We start from the raw sequence: 23830 nt of genomic DNA, 5'->3' as shown, positions 1-23830 counted from the left end.
CTCCGCAAAAGTCAACATTGACACTGAAATACAATATCGTCTGAGCTCTGCGAGTGCAGCATTTCTCTGAAGGAAGCAGAGAATGTTTGAGGATTGGGACATTCTTAGGAACACTAAGGTGCTTGTTTACAAAACTATTGTCCTCCCAACCCTGCTATCCGCCTGCAAAACATGGACGGTCTACAGACGTCACACTCAACTCCTAGAACAATTCCATCAGTGTTGCCTCTGAAAAATCCTGCAAATCTCTTGGGAAGACAGGCAGACAAATGTCAGCGTGCTGGAAGAAGCAAAGACCACAAGCATTGAAGCGATGCTCCTACGCCATCGACTCTGCTGGACTTGCTACGTTGTCCGAATGCCTGATCACCGTCTCCCAAAGCAATTACTACCAAGTCAAGAAAGGAAAACGTAATTTGGTGGGCAGGAAAAGAGATTTAAAGAAGGGCTTAAAGCCAACCTCAAAAACTATGGCATAGACACCGAGAACTGGGAAGCCCTGGCCCTTGAGCACTCTACCTTGAGGTCAGCTGTAACCAGCAGTGCTGCAGAATTTGAAGAGGCACAAATGGAGGGCTTAAGAGACAAACGTGCCAAGAGGAAGGCACATCAAGTCAACCCTGACTGGGATCACCTTCTGTCTGGAAACCAGTGTGTTCACTGCGGAAGAACATGCGGGTCAAGAATAGGTCTCCACAGCCACCTACGCATCCACCACCAAGACACTACACCTAGAGGACCATCATCCTCGAATTACAAGGGATTGCCTAAGAAGAAGAAGAAGAGGAAGAAGAAGAAGAATCATCCAGTTCAAAGTAGATAATCTGGATTTTCTATAGTAGTGTAGAAGGGTCCTGAGAAAGTGAGATTTCTAGAAAATGAGGCATCAGCAACAGAAGCATCAGCTAAAAAAAGTTCCTGGGTTCAGTTCAATATGTTACAACTGTGCATTTATTGTGTTGCATCGCCCTTATCTAGGAAGACCCATACAGTGTGGGATATGTTAGGCTATTGTGGCATTGTATCTGGGTAAAATTCTAGATAGCATCACAACTAACCTGAATCTACTGACCAAAGCAGATAAAAATATACATTGTGGGTGAGATAATATATTTAGCATCACTAAAGCCATTCATGGACTTGGCATTCTGATGTCTCAGCTGTGGGTAAAAGTCATGGTTAACTTACTTCATCTTCCTCTCTCATACCATAGGAATTCCTTCTTTTCCTCCCTGGTCATTGTTAACCACAGCCTCATGTTTCTGTCAGTACTAATTATCTCAATTGCCATTCTTTGCTTATCCAGGTAACTGGCATTGGTGCTGATAATACTTAGGTAATACTATTGCAATTACATCATTCTATTTTCCCCCTTATTTAGTACATGTTCATTCTAACTTTTAAGTTAAATAAAATTCTCATAGGATTAACATCTACAAGTAAAAGGAATGAAGTGCCATGCCACAGGATGGGCTGCCAGGTGTGGCTGACTCCAACTCCCATCACTACCAGGTAGCATGACTGGGTGGTCAAGAATCTGAGCTATAATTTAACAGGATTTGGAGGGGCAGGGGTTTACAACACTAGTTTATGCTAAAAGAGGTGGCAAGCGTGTCAATCCACAAACAACTTCTGCATTCTTCACAAAGTCAGCAACGGGGGCATTGCCCTGTTGTTACTAAGCCATTCAGGTAAGCAGGTCATAATTAGTAGCCAAACAAGATTCACCATCTCGTGTGGCAGATATGAGACAAGATCTTGAACATTTGTAGAAAATAAATTACATTTTGTGAAAAAAAATTGTTCCTAAGAGTCCCAATCCTACAAATTCTATTATGTGTTAAAATATTAGTGTAGAGGAGGAGTGGGAATAATGCAGGCCTGCAAATGTTCTTGGATTACAACTCTCAGCAGTCCTAGCTAGCATAGCTAGTGGTGAGGAAAGCTGGATGTTGCAATTCAACAGCATCTAGAGCAGTGGTTCTCAACCTGTGGGTCCCCAGGTGTTTTGGCCTACAACTCCTAGAAATTTCAACCAGTTTACCAGCTGTTAGGATTTTGGGGAGTTGAAGGCCAAAACATCTGGGGACTCACGGGTCAAGAACCACTGATCTAGAGGCTGCATGGATCTCACCCCAATGTAGAGAACTGTGAGATGGGGAATATCAGGATTCTGCAAAAAGCATAGTGGTATTTACTAAGAATGTTCAGATTTTAAAAGTAATTTGTTTTTGTCCCTCTCTTTTTACACCACAAGCCTCCCTAATCATTGCTGCTTTCCTGATACCCTTTTGACTTCACTTGGCTGAACATTTTCTCCAAGGGAGGGGGTGGGAGAGAAAGCAGCCGATTGGTGCCCTGATGTGCTGGTGTAATAGAAATTAATGATAGCATTGTAATGCCTCCTGGCAAAAGTAATCTAGATTCCTGTTTGCTAATGGAAACTTGCAGGAAACAAAATTGAGTCATTGATGTCTCAACAAAAATGTTGGCCCATTGTTTGACAGCAAAAGCAAAGGCACGCTAGGACTGTGTAAGGCTTTCTGTTTGTGTTTTTAATTTTGTAATGTGTTCTATTCATAATAATGGGGAGCACATATACTAGATAAACACTAAAACCAAACATCAAGATAGTATTCATAAAGGCGGATGAAGTTAGAGAAATATTAGGGGGAGACTTCTGCTCCATTCCCCCCCCCCCCCCCCGTCCCAAATGATGTTCTTACAAGGGCGGGTAATGCCCTTTCCAACGTATTTTCTAATATCAACCTATTTCTCTCCTATTAATACCCCTGAGATAAGGAACTGTACATAAATGACTGGAGATTAAAAACTTTTGGTCACCACTATTGAGTTGGCTGCTGTTCAAGATCATTTTAAAACCAATAATTTAGAGCAAAGATAAAGAGGACAGAGGATGTGTGTGTCTTGGGCGACACATCATTAGTGGTCCATTTTAAATTAAAAGATAAAAGACACAGAGAAAAATTTCTGCTTCTCTTTCTGTCTTCCTGCAACATCCCATCTAAAGTATGCTGAGTTGAATTGATGGGTAACTGGGTCTTTACTGCTTTGGGTTCTTTGACAAATACTCATTTATGAAAGATTCCACAGATAATTGACCACATTCTTCAATTGTTTGAACTAATTAATAGGTGTAAGTAGTATGTACTAATATTAGGTAATCATACTATGTCAGAAAACACTTTGTACAATTGTATTAATGTCACGTAACACTTATAGACTGTACCACCAGACGAAGACTCTATTTTGTAGTCGAAAACAGTTGTGAACTAGGAGTCTACTCATCCTTCAGGAATAATTAAGAAAATAAACAAGGAAACGTACTACATCATTTACTACATTGTGAACACAACTAGTTTGTATTGTACTTTGAATTCAACAGTTGTAACTGCTTATCTGCAATTTACATTCATTTATTGTACATAATATATTGTTTAATGATATTCAATACCTTATTATTCCAATAGTGGATACTTGTCAGTTAAACCCTTGGGAACCAATTTTTTTCTTACAGATTTTTTTCCCCTTAAAATACTCAGCCATGTCAGTCCCTATATCTGGTCCTGTAGATTCTTGTAATCCTCAAGTACAGTTTGTCTCACTACACAAACAGGACCCAATAAAAAAGTGGGGGAAATGTTGTTTGTTTACCTAGGGCCTCATCACATGAGGCAAATTAAGCGTCCTGGAACACTTTTGGGACACTTCCTCCTTGCTGCCCGCCATGGGGCGCCATGCTGTGGCCCAGGACTGTAGCCAAGGGGGTGGGTTCGGAGTTCAACACCCCTCCCCCAAATTTTTCAGGTTTTTTTAAAACTGGTTTACTCATGAATTTTAACTGGTTTACCAATCCCTATGAATGTCCACTGAACGTTATCTGTCTTGAGTATCCACTGAGGTTTATCAATGGAGCCTGAATTCTAAATTATTTTGCGTTATGGAACTACTCTTCATGATTCACTTAATAAGAGTTTCAACAACCCTCCCCCAATTTTTTTTTCTGGCTATGGTCCTGGCGGGGCCTCATTGAAGAAGTGTCCTGACTGTGGCTTAGGAGGCTTCCTTCGGAACACGGAAAACTGTGGGGCCAAGCCACAGTGGCAATGCTTCCCCACGTGTGATGGGGAAGCATCAGCTGCGGGCGAAGCAGGTCATGGGGTGCCAGGATTTGCCAACTACCTCTCTGATTCTCCATGGGTGGTGGCAAATCACCTTGCGGGACCTCATTCATGTGATGAGGTCCTTATTCAATGGTTCTCAACCTGTAGGTCCCCAGATGTTTTGGCTTTCAGTTCCCAGAAATCCTAACAGCTGGTAAACTGGCTGAGATTTCTGGGAGTTGTAGGGCAAAACACCTGGAGACCCACTGCTCTAAAGAATGGCAGCTTATAATTAGACTATACAAACAAATTAAGAGTTAGAATAAATATAAACATTAAAATATCTAATATGAATTTTAAATACATTTTTTTAAAGACGGACTCATCCAGTTAAGAGTCTGTTTTGCAATAACTGAGGACTATTGCATGAAGGTGGCAAACTTCAATTGAAGCAGGACCTGCCGGTCTGTCTCTTCCCCTTGATTAACCCATCCTTTGATATTGATAGGAAACACCATCAATGGCCCCTGATTGCACTACATTCCCATCAGTTAGCTTGTGTGATGAGCCTGTTTTGCTTCTGTGCTAACATGCCAGCACTGAAGTTATGTCAGGGAATGGGATTATCTTCCCCTCCCCATTCCCCCTTGCTATTATCCAGGCAGTAATTCATTTATCTGATATTGTAGGAAATGTAGGAAAATGTAGGAAAATGTAAAACTGTAGGAAAATGGTGTTACAAGAGTAATCAGAAGTGTGCCATGGAACCATGGACTGGCAAATCAACACAGTTTTGTGAATGCCAAAAGGTGTGATAAAACGAGTGATCATCCTGGTATGACTGCCATGGGATAGCAGCTTCATGCCATAAAGATCTGAGTCAATTGCCAAAGGCTCACCGGAATTAAATTGGCTTATAAGATCAATATATGCATGAGTAATGCGCACACAGCCCATTTGCTCCTACTTCGTTGCTCCCCATCATCCAAGGAAATAAATACATTCAAAAGGTATAGTTTAGTGTTATATTTAAACTTTGGACAATGGTTTACTGTGTTAAAAAAACACTAAGATTCATTAACCAACAATAATATATGTTTTAAAGCTGGTTTGTGATTTTATTGCACAGTGACCCATCTTCTTGAACTTAAAGTTAAGGCTATGCTATCCACATCTACAGTAGAGTCTCACTTATCCAACATAAACGGGCCGGCAGAATGTTGGATAAGCGAATATGTTGGATAATAAGGAGGGATTAAGGAAATCCTATTAAACATCGAATTAGGTTATGATTTTACAAATTAAGCACCAAAACATCGTGTTATACAACAAATTTGACAGAAAAAGTAGTTCAATACGCAATAATGCTATGTAGTAATTACTGTATTTACGAATTTAGCACCAAAATATCACGATGTATTGAAAACATTGACTACAAAAATGTGTTGGATAATCCAGAACGTTGGATAAGCGAGTGTTGGATAAGTGAGACTCTACTGTATTTATATTCCTGCTCTTATGCTTGAGAGGCTGAAACCAGAAGTGAATGGACTGTATGCACCATCACATCGCCTGTATACACAGTGTGATTTACAAAGCAAACATGCCTGGCTTGGTATTATACACAAAACACAACCAGTACTTTGAAATCGGGATGTATCTATCATTTGCTACTGCCTTCTTAGAGACTGCCCTTGGAATTTTTATTGAAGGGCAGTATAAACACACTTAGAAAAAGTAAATAATGCATTAGTTTGTGAGCAACCCAGTCCACAGTGTCAAGAGTGCAAAGAGAGCTGATGCAAGCGGTGGAGACATCACGACTTCTTGTGCTAACATTCCCTCACAATCTTGAGACCAGCACAAATATTGCTCAGTTACGCTGTTCTCTCCACTGGATTCCTGCCCTCTAACTGCCTTCGGGGCCTCACAATATAGCTGGCAAGCAGTGCAACGGAGGAGGAGGAGGGAAGAAGGGCAGGGCGGGATGGGGACACACAGTATCAGGTTCATAAACACCCTACGTTTATGGGGAGGATTTACCATTGTTGCCAAACAGGAGTTTCTATACCTATAGTGCAACAAGGAGTTCCAAATCCTGTTCAGCAGCTAACAAATTTCTCTGTATGTTTTAAGCTACAGTCCTATATATACACTGCCCTAAGAATAAGTCCTGTGTGATTGAATGGGGTTTTTATCTTTCTAGGGGTAGGCAAGCTTTCTCTTTCCAAGGGTACATTGATAGACTTAGGAGGCCATCTACACCGACCATTTAATGCAGGTACAAGCCAGTATTGAGGAAAGTGTTTCACTGTGCAGATGATTACACAGGAAATCCTGGAACAGGTGTGAGGCCCAGATGGTGATTACAAAAACTATGGAGCAGTGGTACATATTAAGAGCCTTCTTTTCATGCTTTTGTGGGAGTTTGTTGTCTAGCCGCCACAGTTTGAAGCTAACTTTGAACTGCATTAAATGGTCAGTGTAGGCGGGGCCTTACTCTGGTTCAAATTAGTGAAAGGAGAAAGACATTTTCCCTCCACCTTCCAACATTCTTGTGAAGGTACCCCTCTGAGCTGGTCATTGAGGATTAGTAGGCAATGAGGTACTTGGGTGGGAGGGAGATTTGCATCTATAGGGCATTCAGCAATGGACCATGCTGTGCAAGTCCTTATAGGTGACCTATAAGGTATCCAGGTGACCCCTGATCACACAGGATTTGCAGATTCTGATTTTCTTTTTGCAAATCACATGTACACACAATGGACAATGACTCTCCTTTTAAACCATAAAATGCACATCCTTGTCCCCATGACCAACCTAAGAAGGCACAACACAATTTGAACTCTTGCAAGAAAGATCACTACCCTGGAGTTGCTGATTGTGTAGTTGATCTTTAGAATACACACTCTCTTCAGAAAGGCAATAGCAAGCCTCTTCAGTGCAAATCCCGCAAAGAAAACCTTGTGATAGCATTGCCATAGGTCGAAAAGTATTTCAAGACACACAACAGCAAAGTTGATAAATAGGCCACAAGAATACAAAAAAGTAGAAAACAGAAGGGCCTTATTTGCTTAAAAAATGTGGGCAGACTGACAAGTTAATTGCGTGTTTTATTTACATTCCTCAGTAGTGCATGAATAAGGAGAGGGCTACTAACAAAATATTTTGTCATGAGAAATACCTCAGCTAGCATACAATCAATTTAATAAAATTCAGCAGACCAAGGAAAAAGTAAAATCTCTGAATGATTTTTTTGTTATGCTGATTCTGGTGGCTTTTTGTGACTGCATTACAAATAACCAAATTTTAGGGTTGATATGAACCAGATAGTAATAATGAAAGATCTAATGTTGTGCATGACAAGTCAATTTGCATGCTTCCCTTTTCCTGACTTCAACACACATCACTAGTCCAAGATATAAATTAGCACAAGACCATAGACTCCACAAATAATTAAATCATTGTTCAGATTGTTATACATGCAGTGAGACAATTGCTTGAAACCACTGGGAACTTTAATCATGAGCACAAATATATATATTACTTAGCACATGCATAGCATTTTGCTCAGAGCATTAGCTCTGTTTTTAGGAATCACTGCAATTTATTTTTTGCTGCATATTCACTTGTCAAGTTTCCTGTGCCTATAAAAAGGTGTGAAACAGGTAGACATTTAACTAGTAAAGCCATTATTCATCAGTGCGTTCTGATGCAGGATTTAGTAGCACATCGGGTTAAAGCGCTGAACTGTTGAACTTGCTGACCAAAAGGTTAGCTGTTCAAATCTGGGGGGCAGGGTGAGCTCCCAGTGTTAGCCCCAGCTTCTGCCAACCTAGCAGTTTGAAAACATGCAAATGTAAGTAGATCGATAGGTACCACTCCGGTGGGAAGGTAATGGCGCTCCATGCAGTCATGACCGTGGAGGCATCTATGGGCAACTCCCGCTCTTGGGCTTAGAAATGAAGATGAGCACCACCCCCCAGAGTTGGACACGACTTAATGTCAAGGAGAAACCTTTACCTTTACATTACCTTTGACGGGCAACTTTTAGAAGACCAGTGCTGTGGCAGAAAAATAAATGTCAGTCTGCTGCAGTTTCTGGTTTTTAAAGCCAATATTAGACATTTTCAATAAAACAGTGGTGACTGACCGTAAAATAGCAACCACTTGATTATATATACTGTTGGTGATTGCACTTCCCTTTCTAATCCACAACAGCAATCGTCCTCTTGAGTTCCCAAACTGATCTGGCCTGCAGATAAGTTTCCATAAAAGACTTAATTGTTATTTTGTTCATAGCCATAATCCTGTTTACAATCAAGATGCCTAAATACAGAGTTTGGAAAAATTCCTCTTGTAGACTACAACTCCCAGTATCTTCAACCTATAAAATGACTACCAGTTCTGATGGTTGTAGGATTCTGGCAGTTGTGGTTCAAAATGATAACTTTTGCTTATAGGATTTAAAGCAACATTTATGTTTAAAGGGCTGTAAGATGGATCTCTAGTGACCTATTCCTTTGACTGTAAAGACTGAATAGCTGGAGATTTGGGCAGGTGCAAATCACTATAAGATACCCACAAAAGCCTGGATCCGGATGTGCTATAAACATTTCCTAGAAACTGACCACATTTTTGTTGTGTTTATTTTTGCCTCCTACCTGAAATATTAACATGCTAGTCTGCTCCTTAGTTACTGTTCTGTTTGTACATGTTCCAATGCAATATTGAGTTCTGGCAAAGAATCTGAGGTTAGATGCCAAGCAAAATAGTTGAGACTGGCATTAAAATCAGAACTTCTTATTGTAAGTTTTGTTCTGACCTCTCCCTCCCCCTCCCAAGAACTAGTTTCTTTCATGCTCTTTTGTATACAAGGAATGGAAAGAGAAGGGGGAGAACTGCTTTCCGCTTGCCCCATATTTCTGGATTGATGTCCATTCCAGCTTAGTGCAGATGCAGGGAAAGCACAGAATTTCCAAAAATAAAAATAAGCAATTCAAAATGGAGAAATACTGTTGTATTAATATGCTCCCTTGGTGACTTGCTATGCTTTGCTTTTTGTTTTCTCTTTGAATTGGTCAGCAAGAATAGTGTATAAAGGACAGAGAAATCCAGCAGCAAAAAGATTCTTCTCTATAATACCTTCGTTACTGAAACCAATAAAGCTATGTAGGCTAGTAGACTCGAAAAGCTGAACCTAAGGCAGGCAAACAAAAATCTATAATCTATTGATTAAATCAATATTCCCAGACTCAGGCTTTCAAGAAAACATGGGATATTCAAATACATACAAATGTAGCAAAAGGTAAATGGAAAACAATATTGAAATGTGTTCCAATAAAATCTGTGCCTTCCCAAAGGAGAGAACCTGCATTAAAAATAATATATCATTGATAGCCAACCTCATCAAAATTAAATATATAGATACCTGTCTAACAAATACTGTCATAACTGTGGGGCATTGAATACATATTTTCATATGTGATGGGTGTGTCCCAGTGTTGGGGAAAGATATTTCTAATAATCAGTCAAATCAGAAGCCAAGAAATTCTGGTTTTGTTTTGCTGCAAGATTGATAACACTATGTAACAAAATTTTAAAAAAATGTTATTGATTTGAAAGTGATATTCCTGTTTAATTGTGTGGTAGGCTAGTAGACTCGAAAAGCTAAACCTAAGGCAGGCAAACAAAAATCTATAATCTATTGATTAAATCAATATTCCCAGACTCAGGCTTTCAAGAAAACATGGGATATTCAAATACATACAAATGTAGCAAAAGGTAAATGGAAAACAATATTGAAATGTGTTCCAATAAAATCTGTGCCTTCCCAAAGGAGAGAACCTGCATTAAAAATAATATATCATTGATAGCCAACCTCATCAAAATTAAATATATAGATACCTGTCTAACAAATACTGTCATAACTGTGGGGCATTGGATACATATTTTCATATGTGATGGGTGTGTCCCAGTGTTGGGGAAAGATATTTCTAATAATCAGTCAAATCAGAAGCCAAGAAATTCTGGTTTTGTTTTGCTGCAAGATTGATAACACTATGTAACAAATTTTTTTAAAAAGTTATTGATTTGAAAGTGATATTCCTGTTTAATTGTGTGGTATATACATTGAAAGTAGTTGTTATACTCCAGAAATTTCATTTTTGTGGCTGTCACGAACTGTGTTGAATTGGTTGAGACTAGATGAGATATTTTGAAAAACTATAGCAACAGCAGGGTGTCCCGCAAAAACAAAAATTTTAATAAACTTTTTCTAAGCCGAAGAGCCGGCGTTGTCTGTATATGCCTCCAAGGTCATGTGGCTGGCATGACTGCATGGAGCGCCAATTAGGAAATGACATTTATAACTCAAGAACAAAAATCATGTTACATAGTGTATTAGGCTAGAATTGGAAAAAACCTGACTGCCTTGCCATTGAAGCCTCATATTAAAGAAGGAATAGCTCTTATGGAAAAGCTGGACTCTACCGTACAAGATAACACAAATGATGAGTCAGAACTAATATTATTTTATTAGTTTTCTTTTATTAATTTAATCAATGACAACAGGGGGTTTCCACCTCCTCCATGCTCACATTTGAACTTATGGGGAGATCATCATAAGCTATCATTCAAGGCTTAGTATGATTGCCTTCCAAGTGTAGGGTCTTGGTAGTGAGTCAATAGGTGACTGTAGAGACCTATTATTCACCTGCATATTCATTTGCAGTGATTACATCGATGGAAGGCAGTCCCGGTCAGGGTTGACTTGACGTGCCTTCCTCTTGACGTTTCTCCCTTTCACCCTCCATTCGTGTTTCTTTGAATTCCACAACACTGTTGGTCACAGCTGACGTTTAGTTAGAATGCTCAAGGGCCAGGGCTTCCCAGTTCTCAGTGTCTATGCCACAATTTTTAAGGTTGGCTTTAAGCCCATCTTTAAATCTCTTTTCCTGTCAACCACCATTCTGTTTTCCATTCTTGAGTTGAGAGCAGAGCAACTATTTTGGGAGACAGTGACCGGGCATTCGGACAAAGTGGCCAGTCCAGCAAAGTTGATGGCGGAGGATCATCACTTCAGTACTGGTGATCTTTGCTTTCTCCAGCACACTGACATTTGTCCACCTGTCTTCCCAAGAGATTTGCAGGATTTTTCAGAGGCAATACTGATGAAATCGTTCCAGAAGTTGAATTTCTCAGGTGTATAGCAGGGTTGGGAAGACAATAGCTTTTTAAACGAGCATCTTGGTATCCAGGCCAGGCCCAAGGTAATTTTCCAATGCAAGCGAACAGAATTTTTGCACACACAGCCCTGCCCCGCCCAATCACTGAAAAATAAAAGCGTTGGATAAGCGAAAATGTTGGATAATATGGAGGGATTAAGGAAAAAGCCTATTAAACATCAAATTACATTATGATTTTACGAATTAAGCACCAAAACATCCTTTCTCCCACCCTGGACATCATCATCATCATCATCATCATCATTTATTTATATACCACCCTATCTCCCAAAAAGGGACTCCAATCATAAAAATAACAAGTATATTACATAACAACATAAGCATATATTGAGGTCCAGATATGTAACCTCACCTCGATTCCAACAGACCTCACAACTCTGAGGATGACTGCCATAGGTGGGCTTCTGGAACATGTCCAGACAGCCCAGAGACCTGGCCTCGGGGAGGCAAAGGCAGGCCAGGCTGCGGAGGCCGGCCAGAGGCCTCAGAGGCCAGCGCAAAGCCACGGGGGCTGGCGTGAGGCCACGGGCTCCGGAAGGCCCGCCCAGCCCACCGGAAGGCCCGATGCGGGCTCCAGAGTGCTCCGACGTAATCGGCTTCCACATTGGACTGGGCCTGTTGGTATCCCTACTAATGTCCCCATCCTCAAACACTCTCTGCTTCATTAGAAGAAATGCTGCACTGGCAGAGCTCAGTTGCTGTTGTATTTTGGTGTTGATGTTGACTTTTATAGAGAAGTGGCTGCCAAGGTAGCAGAAATGATTAACATTTTCTAACGTTACACCATTAAGCTGTATTTTTGGCATTGCAGAGGGATTGGTTGATGGCTACTGAAAAAACAGATGCTTTAGTTGAATAGTTAATTTGTTGTTATTTTATCATGCTGTCAAATTAAAAAATTCTTACTTTTAGAGGAAAATAATATGGAATGCCGGGTGAGTTTTTGGTTTATTTAAAAATAATTAAATTACACAACCAAATAATTGAGTGCAAACTACTTTTTCACTTTGAACTTAGTTTGCAGCAATGGAAGTTAGCTGATGAGGAAGGGGGGAAGTGGAAAGAGGAACTAGGATAATTTAAAAGTTGCTGGAAAGGTGGATGACAGGTTATTTGAAACTGTCCTTGTCAAATCAGAACTGTTGGAGGCTATGTTTTTGATGTTGGCCCTGTCTCTTTTGATTAGGACTCTGCCTGCATGTATACTACAGAACGGAAAAGAACTGCTGTTTGAATCCCTAAGTTATTAAACATATTTAACATTTTCTAAGTTAAGAAACATATTTAACTGGACGAAGTTCCTAGATGGACTTGGAATTCCTTATCAGTTTTGTGGAATGTAAAAATCTACAAAAATCTACGCACACACTGGAGACCACAGGAGCTGTCGGCATACCTTATTTGGGAAGTTGACTGAGCTCTCATCTTTTAAAAACAGTTTTTGAAACCAAACTGTTGGCATGACTGGGAATAAGTATGAATGGTTCTTCCAAATTGGGCCTAAGTTCCATATTGTCAATGCACTTTCCTACAACAGTAAATCAAATGTCTCTAGGAAGCCTGCAAGTAGGACATGAGGGCAATGGCTTTCTCTTGTTGTCACTTCCTAGCACCTGTTATTTTGTGTGTGCGATGTGTGCGTGCCTAAAAACCGTAGTTCAGAAGTGAAACTTTTCCAAGTCATGTTCAAAATCTAGATACTCCATATGGTCATCCTAGCCAGCAGTTAGATGTGTGTGTGTGTATCTGCCTTCTAGTTGCCTGTTGACTTATGGTGACAACATGGATTTCATAGGGTTTTCTTAGGTAAGGAATAATTAAAGATTTTGCCAGTTTCTTCCTCTAAAGTAAAGCCTACAGCCCCTGATAATCAAGTACTAACTTCAGCCGATCCTGCCTAGTTTTTAAAATCAGTCAGGGTGATGCCTTTGTGGTACAGTATTTGCAGTCAGACTTTTAAATTCACGTGAGCTAATGACCAACATCAAAGCAATGTAGTTTGACACCACTTTAACTGCCGTGGCTCAATGCTATAGAATCCTAAGAGTTGTACTTTCACAAGATTATTTACCATTTATTACTGAAGAGTGTGGGTGCCTCACCAAATGACAACTCCCAAGATTCTACAGCATTCAGCCATGGCAGCTAAAGTACTGTTAAATTACATTAATTCTACAGTGTAGATGCACCCCTGGTAGCTCTATGGAACCCAATGAACACATCAATTTATCTAATATTATGATCACCTTCAGGCCTAAGTAATAAATCCAGGGGCAGGTTTTATTGGTAAAAAGACAAGGTAAATTACAGGGTTAGAATTGCAGGACCATCCTGGATGGTACTTTCATTTACAGCTTCATTGGATCTTGTCTTTTATGACCAAGTATATAAGAATGCTTGGGAGATCATATCTTGGTTTAATGATTCTTATACTATGCACTCCAATCTTTTCGTCTTGCATTCTCAGCACGTTACAATTAACCATAGCTTCTAGTGTCATCTGAACTGTGTATATGGATGTGCCCTCAAGTGACCTGTCAAGTTTACAGGGTTTTCTTAGGCAAGAAGTACACAAAAGTTATTTTGCCAGTTCCTTCCTTTGAAATATAGCCTACAGCACCTATATACTGGCCATCTCCTATCCATGTACTAAGCAAACCTGGCCCTGCTTAACTTCCAAGATCAGATAGAGCAGTGGTTCTCAACCTGTAGGTCCCCAGGTGTTTTGGCCTACAACTCCCAGAAATCCCAGCCAGTTTACCAGCTGTTAGGATTCCTGGGAGTTGAAGCCCAAAGCATCTGGGGACCCACAGATTGAGAACCACTGAGATCGAGTCTGGTACCCATAGGATATTCTTAGCTACATTTACTGACTACTCTTGGAACTAGTCTAGGTCACCAGCTTCAAAACATGGCTAATTTCATAGACTCCATATCATTGTGGAACCAAGAAGGAAAGTGGGAGACAGCAGTGCAAATATGGGGTAGACAGGCAAAGTTCAAAATATTGGCAGTCCCTAAGTTACAAATAAGATAAGTTATATAGATTTGTTCTTAAGTTAAATTTGTATGTTAGTCAGAACTGGTACTCCAGCCAAAACCATAAATTTTTCAGCTGTAGATAGCATAGGGAAGGGTTAATATCCCTATGGTGTTTGTTCTGCTGTCTGTGTGCCTGTTCAGAAGATTTCATCACACTTTCTGTCCCTGTGATAATTGGATTAAAAAAATTGGCTTGTTGTGGAAGCAAGGATTGGTGATAAAGCTTCAGTAGAGACACCTTTTCCCCATGATAACTCTTTCAGGGGTGCATTTTTCTCACTTCCTGTTGTCTCACCCCATTCTTAACATCCTTTTAAAGTAGGATGTTTATAACTCTGGGACTGCCTGTGCAATCATCTGAATCAGTTATAACTATACCAAGTTTACGTATTGTGGCAGGGGAGGATTCTCTGACTTGTAACCCCAAAAGAAAGTTCCCAAGTTCTGATTATAGCTGCCCCTTTCTATCATGATTTGAAAATGTTATATTATTTTACTGCCTTGTAATTTCATGTGCCTTGTCCTGCTGGTAGGCTAATGCCTTCTCCTTCTCTGTGTGCAAAACAGTAGAATTGGAGTGTATGATGGAATTGTTGGATTGGTTGAGGATTCCCCCCCCCCCCCCCGTGTTTCTTATGTTGTGGTCCATCACAGCAGAATAACATGAGATAATGGCACTGTCTGACACATGTCTGGACAAGATATTGCTCTGATTCTGTTCTATTCCCTGGCCTTTTAAAAACCAGGCTTTGCAACTCTCTTCACTGATGATGAAAAGGAAGAAACATCATGGAACCTGGAAAAACCTGGAAATCAGATAATGCTGCAATTGCTCAAGCTTGCACTATTGCATATCTTGTGATCTTAGTTTGCAGACTCAGTGAAAAAGGGATGGGGTATTAGGGGAACTCCAGAGTAGATGCAGTTATTCATTGTGTGCCAGGAATTAACAGTAATACAGTACCGGCATCTAGGTATGTACAAATGCTGAAATAGCATGGAATTACCATTCCTGATAACTGATAAGAAAACCCACACCATATTTCCATGGAATGTTATTATTTCAAAAGTTCAGATGTAACCATTTGAACTTATGATAATAAATTAGGCCCAAAAAATCCCAGGTGAGCAAATCGGATTATTTGTATAATGGTATATTTTCAGTATATATGTTACATTTTCTTAGTCCAAAAAATATTTCCAGAGTAGACTACAAGATATGTTATAGAAATTAACCGTATTGTCCTATTTAAGTTTACTCCTATGCAGGCCCCAGTGACACTGGAAAAACTAGTCTTGGGTATGTGCATTTAACTAGGAATTGTGTAGACCCTACATCTGTTGCTAAACTGCAATTTCCAAAGGTCCTAGATCTCTTTCAGGATATAGAGCAGGCATGGACAAACTTTGGCCCTCCAGGTGTTTTGGACTCCAACTCCCACAATTCCTAACAGCACTTTTATGCCGTTTTACTGCCATGTCTAAGAACTATGGAATCCTGGTATTTTTACAATGGGCTCTTGATATTTTCTGGGGTTTTGTTCCAGGATTCCCTGGAAATACCAAAAATTGTGGATACTCAAGTCCAATGGCCTAATAAAATGCTGTCCCTTATATAAAATCATGGCTTTTAAAAACATTTTCAAGCTGTAGACAGTTGAATGCATGGATGCAGAATCCTTGGTTATGGAGAGTCCACTGTCATTTTGTGGTTTGTTTAGAATTCCCTTCCATAGAACTTTAGTGCCTCACGAAACCACGAAACCCAAAATGCCACAGGACAGAGCAATGGCAGTTAACGCGGAATCAAACTGTTATGATTATATTCTGTGAGAAACCTAGCACAGCCAATGGTGAGATATGCCAGTTAAATGTTGGAGAGGACAATTCCCACCCTAATAAGACCAAAAGGCACACTTGTGACTTGTATGGTTTATGCTGGGAAGATCTTGCTAAACCACCAAAGAGTCAAAGAAAGGGGATCAATAATTTCAAGTATATATTTCTTCACATTAAAAAAATGTGAGGAAATATGCATTGCTTTTTGTCCTATGACTTATTTCTTGCTCTCACACTAAACTATTTCACATTTGTTTACTCTGACTCATTTAGCATCTGCAGGACCAGTCAAATAAAGGCTCCAAATCTTTGTGAAGCCTTCTGCATTGTGCATTTTTTTGTTGTTACCCTAGGTTTACTATCAGCAGACTTATAAATCAGTCTCTGTGCTGTAACTTGTATCAGTCTTCTTTAGGAATAGCTAATATACTAACAGAAAACAAGAAAAATGACCACCCCACTTGCAAAGGTGAAAAAAGGAACCTTGAGTTCTGAACATTTTGACACTTGTACTTTGCTTCTTAATTCTTGGGACTGGAAAAAACACAGCAGTTTTGTAGAAATTACATGCAGCCTCTCTGCGCTAGTACACCCCTGACGTTTGTTAGGAGCAAACTTTGGAGACATCCTTGACCTTGCAGGTAATATATTGTTGCCTTGTTTTTTCAGTGTTGCATCTCTGAAATTATATATTAAATACGTAATTACACAATGGAAGCATTATAATGGCTAAAACAGTCACCAAGTGTTGGGCACACCTGATCAATAAGTCCCACTTCTTTCGTAGGTGCTTATTTTCAGGAATGCAAGGTTAGGACTGCCACTTCACACAGATCTATTGCTGGGCTTTCTACTGCATATTTTTAAACCAGGGCTGAGTAGTATGTGATCCTCTACTTCCATGGGACAGGCAACAGGTTTATAGAATTTGCACTATTTCACCAGAACCTTGACATTATCAACCAAAGCCTTTCAAATCGATCCAGTATTAAGGAAGATGTTTCTCTGCTAAACTCATGCCTGGCAACTATAATAGATTCAATGAAGACAAACAAATTGAAGCTCAATTCTAAAGACAAAGGTGCACCTGGTCAGTCAAAAGGCCAAACAGCCTGTGTTAGATGGGGTGCACTCTTCCTGAAGATGCAGGTCTGCAGCTTAGGTGTCCTCCTGATCTATAATGCCCCAATGTGATCAGACCCAGCTATTTGAAGAACTGTATCTTCCCACATGAGCCTTCCTGAGTTTTGATATCTGCTGATAAGACACAGCTCTCTTTCTTACCACGTTCAGAGCCACAGCTGGTAGGAGCACAGAAGAAAGCCTTCTCAGTATGAGATTTCCCTTGAAAATGTTTGTGGGAAGAAGATGGGGGAGAGAAAGAGAGATGTATAGTTTTACGTTGTGAGGAAAAGAATGAAAAAGTACTGGGAATGAAAAAGTACAATGACACTTTGGAATTCCCTCCTCCGCCAGGCAAGTTAGGATAGCTCCTTTTTTTGTTTTTCCTTCTACTGGCAACTTAAAATCTTTCTTTTCTAGAAAGCTTTTAGAAATCAATTTTAACCTCAATAAAGTGTGTGGGGGGAGTTTTTATAGTGCTGTGTTGTTTTTAGTTGGTTTTGAAATAAGATTTTAATTATATTTTAATTTTTATGATTTTAATCTATTGTATTCTTTGCCATTTTGTAAGCTTCCCTAAGTCCGTGCCTAACAAAATGGCACTTTATAAATAAAGGAATGGGTAGGTTGAGAAGTTATGAATTTAGAATTAAATAATTCAAGTTTTGGAGGAGGTTCTGAGTACCAGAATTCAACAGCAGTCAAAATCCTTCCGGATAAAAAATGACCCTGATTTCCCCTATCTTTCTTTCTTTATTTCAGCAGGTCCCAATTCAAGGTGCAGATTATTACCTATAAAGCTCTAAACAGTTCAGGTCCTGTTTATCTTCATGACCATATCTCTCTCTAGGAATTGGCGCGAGCGCTAAGATCTGCCGGGGAGGCCCTTCTCTCGCTTCCACCTCCATCACAAGTTCGGTTGGTGGGGACGAGGGAGAGGGCCTTCTCAGTGGTGGCCCTCCGGCTCTGGAACTCTCTCCCCAGGGAGATTAGACTAGCCCCCGACCTGTTCACTTTCCATAAAGACTTGAAAACCTGATTGTTCCAACATACCTTTGAATAATGGTTTAGCTCGCCATCATGGCTGTCCAGCCCTAATGTAATGTTTTCTCCAGCACTTTATTTCCAGCCCCAGCCCTATTGCTCTGCATTTTTCACAATCTTTGCCCTTCCCTCTCATATCTAAACATGCCCATTTTTTCCAGCACTGGTTGTGACGATGTATTTTTATGATGTTTTTACTTTCTGGTTTTTATTGTTTTAATTCTATTGTTTATTTGTTATATGTTATATGTTTTAATTATGTAACATTGAATTCCTTGTTTTATGCTGGGCTTGGCCCCCATATAAGCCACCCTGAGTCCCTATCGGGAGAGGATGGCGGGTTATAAGAATAAAGTTATTATTGTTATTATCATCATCATTATTATTTAATTTAAGGAGTGAGGAGAATATTTTTTGCTACTGCTGTTATCCAATCGGAAGTCATAAGTTTTTTTATGCTCTACTGGAAATCATTAATACAGTAGAGTCTCACTTATCCAACATAAACGGGCCGGCAGAACGTTGGATAAGAGAATATGTTGGATAATAAGGAGGGATTAAGGAAAAGCCTATTAAACATCAAATTAGGTTATGATTTTACAAATTAAGCACCAAAACATCATGTTATACAACAAATTTGACAGAAAAAGTAGTTCAATACGCAGTAATGCTATGTAGTAATTACTGTATTTACGAATTTAGCACCAAAATATCACGATGTTTTGAAAACATTGACTACAAAAATGCATTGGATAATCCAGAACGTTGGATAAGTGAGACTCTACTGTATATGTACTAGTAGATTCAAATCCACCTTCTACCTTCCCCTGCATCAGATTGGTAGCTAAGCAGGAGTTGGACATAACTTTAGTTCAGCTCACTACTGAAATAAAGCTTGCACCTAGAAGTCTCTGCATATGCCTCCTGCAGTACATCCATTTACAATAGCTGGTTGTGTCCCTGTTGATCCCACTGCTCTTTGGCAAAAGGGAAATGGCTGTATTGTGCAGGAGGGAGGATTTGCACACATGGTGAGTTTTGGGGGTGTCATCAGGAGTCATTGCTATAGAGATAGGGTACACTCAGCAGTGCAATTCCCATGTTATTGGAAAGCAAGGAAATCCATGGGGAGGCCTCCAGATATTTTCCTGTATCTGGGCACAGATCTGTATCTGCAGTCATCTATGATGTTTCTCAGGACATCCCTGCTGATTACATCAGCCCCTACTACACTGCTATATAAAATCCAGATTATCTGATTTGAACTGGATTATATGGCATTGTAGATACATATAATCCAGTTCAAATCAGATAATCTGGATTATCTGATTAGATAATCTGAATTATAGGGCAGTGTAGAAGGGGCCATCCTTGAAGCATGGCTAACAAGATAGATTTGGAGCATGATGCATGTATACCGCCCAATGCAGGATCTTGACCATTATTTCACCAGTCACAACCATGAATCTGGACATGGCCATGAGTGTGGACAGAATGTTAGAGACGTGAATGGATGGCAAAGCTATCAGTGTGCTGAATACTAATCATGACAGCAATGTTGTACCTACCAAAACCAGATACAGCAGGAGAACACTAAGAGAAATGAGCTATTGCCCTCACATCCTGCTTGTGGGTTTCCTCGGGGCATCTGTTTGGCCTTTGTGAATGACCAAATAGATGCCGCAAGGCTCATGTAATGCAACATGATGTCGCATTGCACGAGCCTTTGGCCTGAATCCATTAACATTTTATTTGTTTTCTTATTTACCAGGATTCAAATCCCACTGGGTGACCTGGCCGAGTTACACTCTTAGCCTCAGAGGAAGGCAATGGCAAACCTCTTTTGAACAAATCATGCCAAGAAAACACTGCGATGGGGTTACTTTAGGTTAAGGTCGCCATAAGTCAGAAAGAAGTTAAAGGCACACAGGAACAATGATGTATCCACAATGAGTGAGCGTGGTGGGGCGGAGATGGCAAAGTAAAGTCAGATAAAAGTCATTGCTACAGCGTCTGTTCTGAATTAGTCTTAACCAGAGCAGACTTAAGCTGCCCCTCACTGCAGGCTTTCTGGCCAGCTGTTTGTTTTCGATGCAAAGGGCAGAAGGGCTGGGCTAGCCGGCTTAAAGACTCTTTTCGGCCCTGAAATCCAATGCCAAATGTATTTCCATCTATATAAGCATGCACAGGACCTTATGTCCAGAGGATGGGAGTGGGAATCTAATCCATTGAAGTTTACTTATTTTTCTTCTTCTTGGCCATCCAGTCCGAAGTGCTACCCAGCATCCAAATAAGGGACAGCAGGATAGTGATTTAATATACAATGGGCTCTTGGTATCCGAAGGGGTATAGTTCTAGGACCTCTGTGGATATCAAAATCTGTGGATACTCAAGTCCAGTTATAGTGAATGGCATAATAAAATGTTGGCCCTTATAAAAAATACTGGAGTGCTGACTGTACCAGAAAGACAGGGAGGCAACTGGGATTGTTGCTGTAGTCAACCAGGACCACAAGTGCATATTATGTATTCCACCTAATTCTGGCGGTATGGGGATACCAAGTCACCTTGTCTGTCTCCTGAGAAATCTGTATAAAGACCAAGTAGCCACAGTAAGAACAGACCACGGAACAACAGACTGGTTCAAGATTGGGAAAGGAGTACGGCAGGGCTGCATACTCTCACCCTCCCTATTCAACTTGTACGCAGAACACATCATGCGACATGCGGGGCTTGACAATGCCAAGGCCGGAGTTAAAATTGCTGGAAGAAACATTAACAACCTTAGGTATGTAGATGATACCACTCTGATGACCGAAAGTGAGGAAGAGCTGAGGAGCCTTATCACCAAGGTGAAAGAAGAAAGTGCAAAAGCTGAGTTGCAGTTAAACGTCAAGAAAACCAAGATCATGGCAACTACACCTATTGATAACTGGCAAATAGAAGGAGAACACGTGGAGGCAGTGACAGACTTTATATTTCTAGGCGCGAAGATCACTGCAGATGCGGACTGCAGCCAGGAAATCAGAAGACGTTTACTTCTTGGGAGGAGATCAATGGCCAACCTTGACAAAATAGTGAAGAGTAGAGACATCACACTGGCAACGAAGGTCCACATAGTCAAAGCAATGGTATTCCCCATAGTAGACGCTTTTGAACTTTGGTGCTGGAGGAAAATACTGAGAGTGCCTTGGACCGCTAGAAGATCCAACCAGTCCATCATCCAGGAAATAATGCCCTGCTGTTCACTGGAGGGAAGGATATTAGAGGCAAAGGTGAAGTATTTTGGCCACATCATGAGAAGACAGGAAAGCTTGAAAAAGATCACAATGCTGGGGAAAATGGAAGGAAAAAGGAAGAGAGGCCGACCAAGGGCGAGATGGATGTGACTGGCTTGACTCTGAAGGAACTGGGGGCGGTGACGGCCGACAGGGAGCTCTGGCGTGGACTGATCTCAGTCTTGTAAAGTGCTTGATAGAAAATCTTTATGTCCTCACATATTCATTAAAGGAATCTAGATATGGTCAAAGGCTTGAAAAAACCATGTCTTCAGTTGTGTATGGAAGGCTTGAAGGGTGGAGGCTAGCCTAATCTCCCTGGGGAGGGCATTCTAAAGCTGAGGGGCCACCACCGAGAAGCCCCCCTCTCTCTCATCCCCACCAGCCACACTTGAGATGGAGGTGGGACTGAGAGGAGGCTCTTTCCAGTAGATCTTAGTGCCCGTGCTGGTTCATAGAAGGAGATGCATTCTTGAAGATAGGTTGGACCATTACGTCTTTATAGGTAATAACCTACATTTGAATTGGGTCCAGAAACTCATTGGCAGCCAGTGGAGCTGCTTTAGCAGGGGCATGGCATGCTCCCTATAACCGACTCCAGTTAGTAATCTGGCCGCCGATCTTTACACTAACTGCAGTTTCCGAGTTGTCTTCAAAGACAGTTCCACGTAGAGTGCATTGCAGTAGTCCATTCTAGATGCCAAATCAGGCTGTGGAATCATGGGAGTTGTTTTTAGATTATTTAGCCTTCTCTGACTAAAGGTTCTGTTATGTAATAATAATAAATATTTATTTTCACCCTGCCACCATCTCCCCAGGGGATTTGGGGCAGCTCACAGGAGCTCTATAGTGCCACTTCTGAATCACAATACACAGTATACAAGTAACAAATATTAAATATATAACATAAATATAAAAGCAACATTGTATGTAAAATCCCATTAAAAAGTATAAGTATTATATAATTTCCTAGAATGCAGTAAAACCTGCAAATAAACTAATTATCAGCAATAACAATGTGCGGAGTGGCACAAGCAGGTCAAAGAGCCACGTTTTTAAACTCATTCAAAAAGCTAGAAGGATGGGAGCAAGTCTAATTTCTTTAGGTAAGGAATTCCAGAGGCAGGGAGCCACTACCGAGAAAGCCCTCTCTCTCATCCCCACCAAGCATATTTGAGACGCTGGTGGCCGGTTCATAGAAGGAGCTGTGGTCTCGAAGAGAGGTTGGACCCAAAACATGTACGGCTTCCTCACCAAACTACAACTCCCAGGATTTCCTATCATTGACCCTGGGCATATAAAGTGGTGTCAAACTGCACTGATTCCAGTGTTGTTGCACTCATTGGCACAAAAATAAAGCAGCAAGAGGTTGCCAGCCAGGCTTACGCCTTCCCAGGGCCCGAGACTTCTTGAATTGCTCTCCTTGGCTTTGATGGACACTTTTGCCTCTTTCCTATGAAGGATAGGCGACCCCCTACACCAGCAGCATCTCTCGCCTTCCTGCCTGGGCAGTACCTGCTGCCTCTGTATTAGCATAATAAGCCACGCCCCAGGAGCCGGAGCCGTCCAATGAGCGGCCGCGGTTGGAGAGGAGGGGCGGGTAAGGTGGCGGCGGCGGGGGCGGGGCTGGGGAGTGGTTGGGCGCGGGGGTCGAGCACTCCGCAGTAGTCGTGTGTGCGCGTCTCTGAGAGCAGGAGAGAGACCGAGAGAGGGAAGTAGAGTGAGTGAGGGAGCGCGCGGGCGGCAAAGGGATGCGGCTCCTCGCGCCCCCTGAGGACTCGGAGCCGCCAACGGCCCTCTCGCGCGCGCAGTAAGAGCTGCAGCTACTGCTCCTCTTCCGACCCCTCTCGGGCGTCACTCGGGTAAGCCCTGAACCGAACTCGGCTGTGGCGCGTGCCTGCGTGAGGGAGGGGCGGGGCAGGGAGCGGGGAGTGGGTTGGGGAGCGACGCGCCCTTCCTCTGAGTTGCAGGCCTCGCCTCCTGCTCCCCGCTTAACAACCCCACACACACTTCGGTGTTTCCCTAACTTTTTTGCCACTTCGACTTGACCATATTGGCCAAAGCAGCTGAGGCTTCTTGTGGTGAAAACATCTGGAGGACGTGGGTTTGGGAATCAGTGCTCCTCTCAGCCTTAT

The 23830-nt window shown here is 41.2% G+C and overlaps 1 protein-coding gene across 2 annotated transcripts in view; it reads left to right on the top strand.

Annotated features, from left to right (window-relative positions):
* Nucleotides 1–23336: 23336 nt before the first annotated feature.
* The window catches only part of arhgap29 (Rho GTPase activating protein 29), a 78353-nt gene continuing 77859 nt past the window's right edge, over nt 23337–23830 (top strand). For both annotated transcript variants that reach the window (XM_062977961.1, XM_008109182.3), the window contains exon 1: nt 23337–23557. The gene's annotated coding sequence lies outside the window, so the exon portion shown is untranslated. The remainder of the gene's footprint in view (nt 23558–23830) is intronic.

This window comes from Anolis carolinensis, chromosome 4, assembly GCF_035594765.1.
Source record: "Anolis carolinensis isolate JA03-04 chromosome 4, rAnoCar3.1.pri, whole genome shotgun sequence".
NCBI lineage: Eukaryota > Metazoa > Chordata > Lepidosauria > Squamata > Dactyloidae > Anolis > Anolis carolinensis.
The sequence above is the reverse complement of the archived record's forward strand: the minus strand, read 5'-3'. Positions and strand labels throughout refer to the sequence as shown.